Genomic DNA, 8,332 nt, shown 5'->3' with positions numbered 1-8,332 from the left:
AGCGATTGTGTTCGGACCCCGAGAGTATCCATCATAAACAAGGAAAAGCTGTGCGATGCAGGATTCCCATCGCACGCAGCTAATGCAGCGGGCGGACACCCATTGGGTGCACACAGGTCCAGCGAGCTACCCAATGCTGTAGCCTGCGTCCCGGGGACCAGAGTCAGGCACCACGAAGTGTGGCCACAAGCAGCCAACACACACGAGCTGTGAAGCATGCGACCTCAGCAGGGCAATGGCACCGGTGGTGAGACCATGCCCTGGGTCGGCTCCATCTCTCGGGCAACTGAAGGCACCAATGGCCATAGACCCTGAAGGAGCAGACGGCACTAAGACCATACCCCGAGATGTCGGGTCACCCGCCACTGTTCCCCCAGAGGAAACAAGCACCAGCCAGGATTTCAAACCAAACGACGCTCAGGCCAGTGAGTCAGCGGTTCCCTGTGCATTGCTAGACGACAGCTCCTCAGGGAGCAGCTGGGACCCAGGGCGTAAAGAAAGGACGGGGGGGGCGGTCACAGACATCTGTGAACCTGCCTGCCGCTAGGGACCACGGCAACAGCCCCGAGAGCAAGCTATGCGAGCCAACCGGCTTCCCACTGCCAGCACTGGGCACTGAACCGCCACAGGACTGCAGGGACACCACCCAGCAGCTCTGGAACTAGCTTGTCCCTACGCACCGGTCACCGCATCGACAAGGCACCTCACGCTCTTGTCGCACCATGGAACCACTCAAAAAAAAAACACAAAACCCACTCACCTGAACTTGTGTGTACATGAATGCCAGGAGCCTCCGCCACACCAACATGGGAAGGGGGGAGAATGGAGTGGTCAGGAACACACACTCACCACAAACAGCAACCACCAGCACGCTACTGCACCATCTACCCACCCAAGGTTGAGCCGGCCCACCAGAGGTCGACCAGACAGAACCCACACAGAGCTAAGCCCAGAGCATAGTTAATGCAGAGGCAATTTGCACTGAGGGTTCAGGGGGGAGTGGTGTCATGTATCCTACATGGCCACTGTTGGTACTATCACAAGGTGTGCCACCAGAGGGCACTGCAGTGGGAGACTCGTAGGTTACCTGTACAGGTGTGCCAGGCCTAGTATAAAAGGCAGGCCACCAGGTGTGATCCTCACTCTGGAGTTAACGAATAAAGGACTGAGGTCACTACAGTTCAAGTACAACTCATTGCCTCGTGGAGTAATTGTTAGAGCATCGAAGGACATAACAAATTCTCCACCCCAGAGGGCTGTGGAGGCTCAGTCTTTGAGTATATTCAAGACAGTGATCGATAGATTTTTGGATATTAAGGGAATCAAGGGATATGGGGAGAGTGCAGGAAAGTGGAGTTGAGGCAGAAGATCAGCCATGATCTCATTGAATGGTGGAATGGGCTCGAGGGGCCAAATGGCCGACTCCTGCTCCTAATTCTTATGTTCTTATGTACAGCCTGTGGACCTGTACCTCAAGATATATGTGAGAATGTCAAATGCAAACCAGGAAGCCTTATCCACCCAGAAAAATCCCACTGCTCCCAGCCCAACATTCAGCATTCAGCTGTTATGTTGATGATTCTTTATCCACCCGATCACAGACTTTTCACTTTTGTTCTTTCCTCCCCATCTTCCTCCTGTTTCCACTCGCTTAAAACCTCTTACATCCTAACTTTTTCCAGTCCTGACGGAAGGTCATTGACCTGAAACGTTAACTCTGTTTCTCTCTCCGCAGATGCTGCCTGACCCGCTGAGTGTCTCCAGCATTTTCTGTTTTTAGTTCCGATTTTCCGCGGCCGCAGTGGTTTACTTTTACTGGTCATTCTTTGTCTGAATAGTGTCCTGACATCCATCTTAAACCTGTGCTCCCCCTGTCCCGCCAGCAAGCCCCCACCACCACTGGCCATGGTTTAACTTCAAGCCCACCCTGAGAGACGAAGGAGGGGAGATGGGAGAAAATAAGCCACTTCAGGACTCCCGAAAAAGGAACATGTCATGTATCTTACATTATTATATATAACTGTATCGTAACATGCTCCACATGACTGTAATAAGATATGACCTATAACCACCAGCATACCTCACCACCCAGGGGTGCACTTGCAAGAGACAGGTATATAAGGACAGGTCTCAGGCAACTGCAGCATTCCAGAGCTGTGAAATAAAGGTGCAGGTCCAGAGTGACCTTGACTTCACTACATGCCTCGTGTGAATCTGTACTGAGGGGACAGGACTTTACACTGGCGATGAGTTACGGGATTACAGAATCCACAGAATGGCGAACAACGGATCAGATGAAAAGTACAATGTGGGAGACAATTGGGAGGACTTTATAGAAAGGCTCCAGCAAAGCTTTGTAACCAAAGACTGGTTAGGCGACGATAAGGCAGACAAGAGAAGAGCCCAGCTCTTGACCAGCTGTGGCTCGAAAACATATGCTTTAATGAAGGATCTGTTGGCACCCGAGAAACCAGCAATCAAGTTGTTTGAAGAATTGAGCACACTGGTAAGAGATCACCTGAAGCTAGCGAGCAGCCTACACATGGCCAGACATAGGTTCTACAACTACAGACGCTGTGTGGGCCAGAGCATACCCGACTTCGTGGCGGAACTTCGGAGGTTGGCTAGTTTATGTAAGTTCTCTGATGAACTGAGGAGAGAAATGCTGAGAGACTTTTTCATTGAAGGAATAGGCCACACAGGCATATTCCACAAGCTCATAGAGACCAAGAACCTGACCTTAGAGGCAGCAGCACTGGTTGCACAGACATTCTTGGTAGGGGAAGAAGAAACGAGGTTGATTTACAATACAGGTACGACAACTACTGAAATATCGGAACAAGAAGTTCACAGCACTAAACAAGCTGCTACACCCACACACAGACAAAACCGGGAGAACAGGCTCTCGACAGCAGGCAGAAGCCATCAAGGGCCACAGGAACGGCCGTTCACACCTCATCAACCCACAATGCGAGCAATCAACTACAAACTGAGAGAAGCTCAAGAGAGATCAGCCAGACGCAGCTCATTCTTTGGGAACACTTTGAACAATGGAAGCGGTCTGTGCTGGAGGTGTGGGGGTGGGCACTCGTCAAGGGGATGTCGATATCAGTAGGCTGTTTGCAGGAACTGTGAATACACAGGGCATTTGGCCCGCATGTGCAAAAAAACGGCAGCTCGGCTGGTATACGAATCGGATGGGTCGGAAAGCGGACCAGAAGATGGTGGGGACAGTACCCAGGACACCGATGTACAGCGGGTCAACACGATCAATGGCCGCTGCTCCTACAACAGGACGCCTCCTACAATAATGAGGGTCCTACTCAACGGGATATCTGTCAACATGGAGCTGGATATGGGAGCGAGTCAATCTCTCATGGGCGTTCAACAATTTGAACAACTGTGGCCGCATAAAAGAGACAGACTAAAACTCACAAGAGTCGACACCAAACTAAGGACCTATACCAAAGAAATCGTACCAGTCCTCGCAGCGCCATGCTCTCTGTCACACACAAAGGGACAGTGAACCGACTTCCCCTGTGGATTGTCCCCGGAGACCCCTCAGCACTGCTGGGGAGAAGCTGGCTGGCAAAACTAAACTGGAAATGGGATGATGTCCATGCCATGTCGTTAGAGGAACGGACCTCCTGCTCAACAGTTATAAAGCGATTGGAACAATTCTTTCAGCCAGGTGTGGGCACTTTCAAAGGGGCCAAAGTTAAAATCTACATCACACAGGATGCTAGACCGGTCCATCACAAGGCCAGACCTGTACCCTATGTGATGAGGGAAAAGATTGAACACGAACTAGACAGGCTTCTGCGGGAAGGCATTATATCACCTGTGGAATTTAGCGACTGGGCAAGTCCCATCGTCCCAGTCATGAAGCCTGATGGATCCGTACGAATCTGTGGGGACTGCAAATCTACCACAAACAGAGTCTCCCTACAGGACCAGTACCCGCTGCCCAGAGCGGAGGACTTATTTGCCACATTGGCTGGAGGTAAACTTTTCTCAAAATTAGACCTCACATCTGCGTATATGACGCAAGAATTGACCGAGGAATCCAAGCTACTCACCACCATCAACACACATCGAGGCCTTTTCATGTACAATCGATGCCCATTCGGCATCAGGTCGGCAGCTGCCATATTCCAGCGCAACATGGAGAGTCTGCTCAAGTCCATCCCGGGGACGGTTGTATTTCAAGACGACATACTTATCACGGGCAGGGACACCGACTCCCATCTCCGTAATTTGGAGGAAGTACTAAAGCGGTTGGATCGGGTAGGCCTACGAGTCAAGAAATCCAAGTGCCTGTTTCTCGCACCCGAGGTTGAATTTTGGGGCAGAAGGATTGCCGCTGATGGAATCCGCCCAACAGAGTCCAAAACAGAAGCAATTCGCCTGGCACCCAGGCCCCGGAAAATCTCAGAACTGCGCGCCTTTCTCGGGCTACTCAATTACTTTGGGAACTTTATGCAGAATTTAAGCACGCTGCTGGAGCCTCTCCACGTGCTACTCAGAAAGGGGTGCGATTGGTTTTGGGGGGACACCCAGGAACGTGCCTTCAATAAGGTACGCAACCTTCTGTGTTCCAACAGTGTTTTGACTTTCTTTGATCCAGGTAAAAAGCTAGTTCTCACATGCGATGTGTCAGCGTATGGGGTCGGGGGCGTTTTACAACATGTCAATAGTGCGGGCAAATTACAACCTCCAGGTCACTTTCGCGGGCGGAGCATGGGTACGGAATGGTAGAGGAGGAGGTGTTCGTGTGCGTGTACAGTATCAAAAAGATGCACCAATACCTTTTCGGGGCCAAGTTCGCGTTAGAAACCAACCACAAGCCCCTCACGTCCCTCCTATCCGAGAGCAAGGCAATAAACGGCAACGCCTCGGCGCGAATTCAACGGTGGGCACTCATGCTGGCGGCCTACGACTGTACCATAAGGCACAGACCAGGCACAGACAACTGTGCCGACGCGCTCAGCAGGCTACCCCTGGCGACCACGGAAGGGTCTGCAAACAGGACTGTGAGATAGTCATGGCAATCAATGCCTTTGAGTCCACAGGTTCGCCCATGACGGCTCGCCAAATCAGAGCCTGGATGGCCAGCGTTATCCTTAGTAAAAAGATGTGTCCTAACCGGTGACTGGGCAGAGGCTCGCGATGCCTGCCCCGAGGAATTAAAACCCTTTCACAGGCACATGCATGAGCTATCACTACAAGCAGACTGCCTGATGTGGGGCAGCTGAGTAGTCATGCCTCTGTGAGGCAGAGAGGCATTTGTCCGGGAGCTCCACCGCGAGCACCCGGGGATCGTTCTCATGAAGGCCATAGCCAGATCCCACCTCTGGTGGCCTGGTATTGACGCGGACTTGGAGCTCTGTGTCCGAAGGTGCACCATTTGTGCCCAACTCAGCAATGCCCCCAGGGAGGTTCCACTGAGCCCCTGGCCCTGACCTACCAAACTGTGGTCACGGGTGCACGTAGACTATGCGGGCCCATTCATGGGCAAAATGTTCCTCGTAGTTGTAGATGCATTTTCAAAGTGGATCGAATGCACCATTTTAAACTCGAGCACAACCTCCATCACTGGAGAGCTTCGCAACCCTGTTTGCAACGCACGGAATCCCTGACATATTGGTCAGTGACAATGGTCCGTACTTCACCAGCGCAGAATTCCAAGACTTTATAATTGACCACGGCATAAATCACGTCAAGACGGCACCGTTCAAGCCGGCCTCCAACGGCCAGGCGGAGAGAGCAGTGCAAATCATTAAACAAGGCATGCTTAAAATCCAAGGTCCCATGCTGCAGGGTCGCCTGTCGCGACTGCTGCTGGCATACAGATCTCGTCCGCACTCATTGACTGGGATCCCCCCCCCCACGCAACTGTTGATGAAAAGGACTTTAAAAACAAGGCTCTCATTAATCCTCCCAGACATGCACGAAATCGTTGAGGTAACGCGCCGTAAGCTGACTGAGTACCATGACAGAAATTCGAGGGGGAGATGGAATGAGATAGGGGACAAAGTGTTTGTACTAAACCATGGCAGGGGTCCCAAATGGCTTGCAGGGACAGTAACGGGCAAGGAAGGAAACAGGCTACTGGTAGTACAAATGGACAATGGCAAAACCTGCCGGAGGCATGTAGACCAAGTCAAAAGCAGATTTACCAACAACACTGCGGAACCAGAGGCAGACTACAATGTGGAACTCGCACCACACCTGGTGGACAGACAGAGGAAACAACCTGAGGAAAGGGCAATCCCAACAGACAACACAGGCGAGTCAACAACAATCACACCAATTGAAACAGACAGCCCAGGCGAGATACCAGCAACCACACCCAAAGAAAAACAGACACCAAGGCAAACAACTGAACCACAACTCAGACGCTCCACGCGAGAGCATAGACCACCTGAGAGACTGAACCTATAAAGACAATAAGACCTTGGGGCAGGGTGATGTCATGTATCTTACACTATTATATATAACTATACCCTAACATGCTATACATGACTGTAATAAGATATGACCTGTAACCACCAGCATACCTTACCACCAGGGGTGCACTTGCATATAAGGACAGGTCTCAGGTAAGTGCAGCATTCCAGAGCTGTGAAATAAAGGTGCAGGTCCAGAGTGACCTTGACTTCACTACATGCCTCGTGTGAATCTGTACTGAGGGGACAGGACTTTACAGAACAGGGGCCCAGTCTCAGATCGATTCGAAGTCAGTGTGTGTCCACCAAACAAACTGCTCTTCAAACCCAGTACAACGAGCCCACAAGGATGGCCAAACAGCAGGCAGCAGATGGCCCAGAGCAGCCTGTGTGCCCAGACAAACTGGCAGGGTAAAAAGTGAGTGCTACCCAGCTACAGACACTTGATGCTGTCACCCAGTGCAATCCTATTCCCCAACATACACACCACCCACTGCACACATACAAGCAGAGAAATTTACAGCAGGAAGGAGGCCATTCCGGCCCATCGTGTCCGTGTCGGCCGACCAAGAGCTATCCAGCCTAATCCCACTTTCCAGCTCTTGGTCCGTAACCCTGTAGGTTACGGCAGTTCGTGCACATCCAAGTACTTTTTAAATGTGATGAGGGTTTCTGCCTCTACCACCCTTTCAGGCAGTGAGTTCCAGACCCCCACCACCCTCTGGGTGAAGAAATTTCCCCTCAAATTCTCTCTAAACCTCCCCCAATTACTTTAAATCTATGCCCCCTGGTTATTGACCCCTCTGTTAAGGGAAACAGGTCCTTCCTATCCACTCTGTCCAGGCCCCTCATAATTTTATACACCTCAATCAGGTCTCCCTTCAGCCTCCTCTGTTCCAAAGAAAACAAACCCAGCCTATCCAAACTTTCCTCATTGCTAAAATTCTCCAGTCCAGGCAACAGCCTCGTAAATCTCCTCTGCACCTTCTCTAGTGCGGTAATGTAATGTGGTGAGCAGATCATTAAAAAAATATTAATTTAGATAGCCCAGTGGGAAATTGCGAAAGGATTCGACTCTCAACCAAAAGCCCTCACTTGAATCGCAGGCTTGATTGGCCTTTGTACATCATCATCATAGGCAGTCCCTCGGAATCGAGGAAGACTTGCTTCCACTCCTGAAGTGAGTTCTTTGGTGGCTGAACAGTCCAATAGGAGAGCCACAGACTCTGTCACAGGTGGGGCAGATAGTCGTTGAGGGTAAGGGAGGGTGGGACTGATTTGCCACACGCTCCTTTCCCTGTCTGTGCTTGATTTCTGCATGCTCTCGACGTTGAAACTCGAGGTGCTCAGCGCCCTCTCGGATATGTTTCTGCTCGGAGCTGAAATTTCCAGGCTTTGGATACTTGACACTGATGACGCTGCTATTTCTGAGCAACGCCACTAGGTGGCAGAACAGCTTCACGGTAGAGGTTAGCTCCTGTCACAGCCAAACAACATAGTTTTCCCCAGAGCAACAGAAGCTTATGTTTTTCTCCTATTTTCCTCCCCTGGCAGTGTAGGTATGTTCCAGTGAGCATCAGCAGCCCTACGGCACCTCAGTTCAGTGGACACTTTTTTAGATAATCTGTTAATTGAGGGATAAATATTGTCCAGGACACCGAGGAGAACGCCCCTGCTCTTCTTCGAAATAGTGGCCGTGGGATCTTTGACATCCACCTGAGAGAGCAGATGGGGCCTCGGTTTCATGTCTCATCCAAAAGATAGCACCTCTGACAGTGCAGTGCTCCCTCAGCACCACACTAGAGTGTCAGCATAGATTTTGTGCTCAAGTCCCTGGGGTGGGACTCAAACCACTGACCTTCTGACTCACAGGCAAGAGAGCT

The sequence above is a fragment of the Pristiophorus japonicus genome, chromosome 20 (assembly GCF_044704955.1).
Source record: "Pristiophorus japonicus isolate sPriJap1 chromosome 20, sPriJap1.hap1, whole genome shotgun sequence".
In the NCBI taxonomy this organism is placed as follows: domain Eukaryota; kingdom Metazoa; phylum Chordata; class Chondrichthyes; family Pristiophoridae; genus Pristiophorus; species Pristiophorus japonicus.
Note: the sequence above shows the minus strand (reverse complement) of the source record.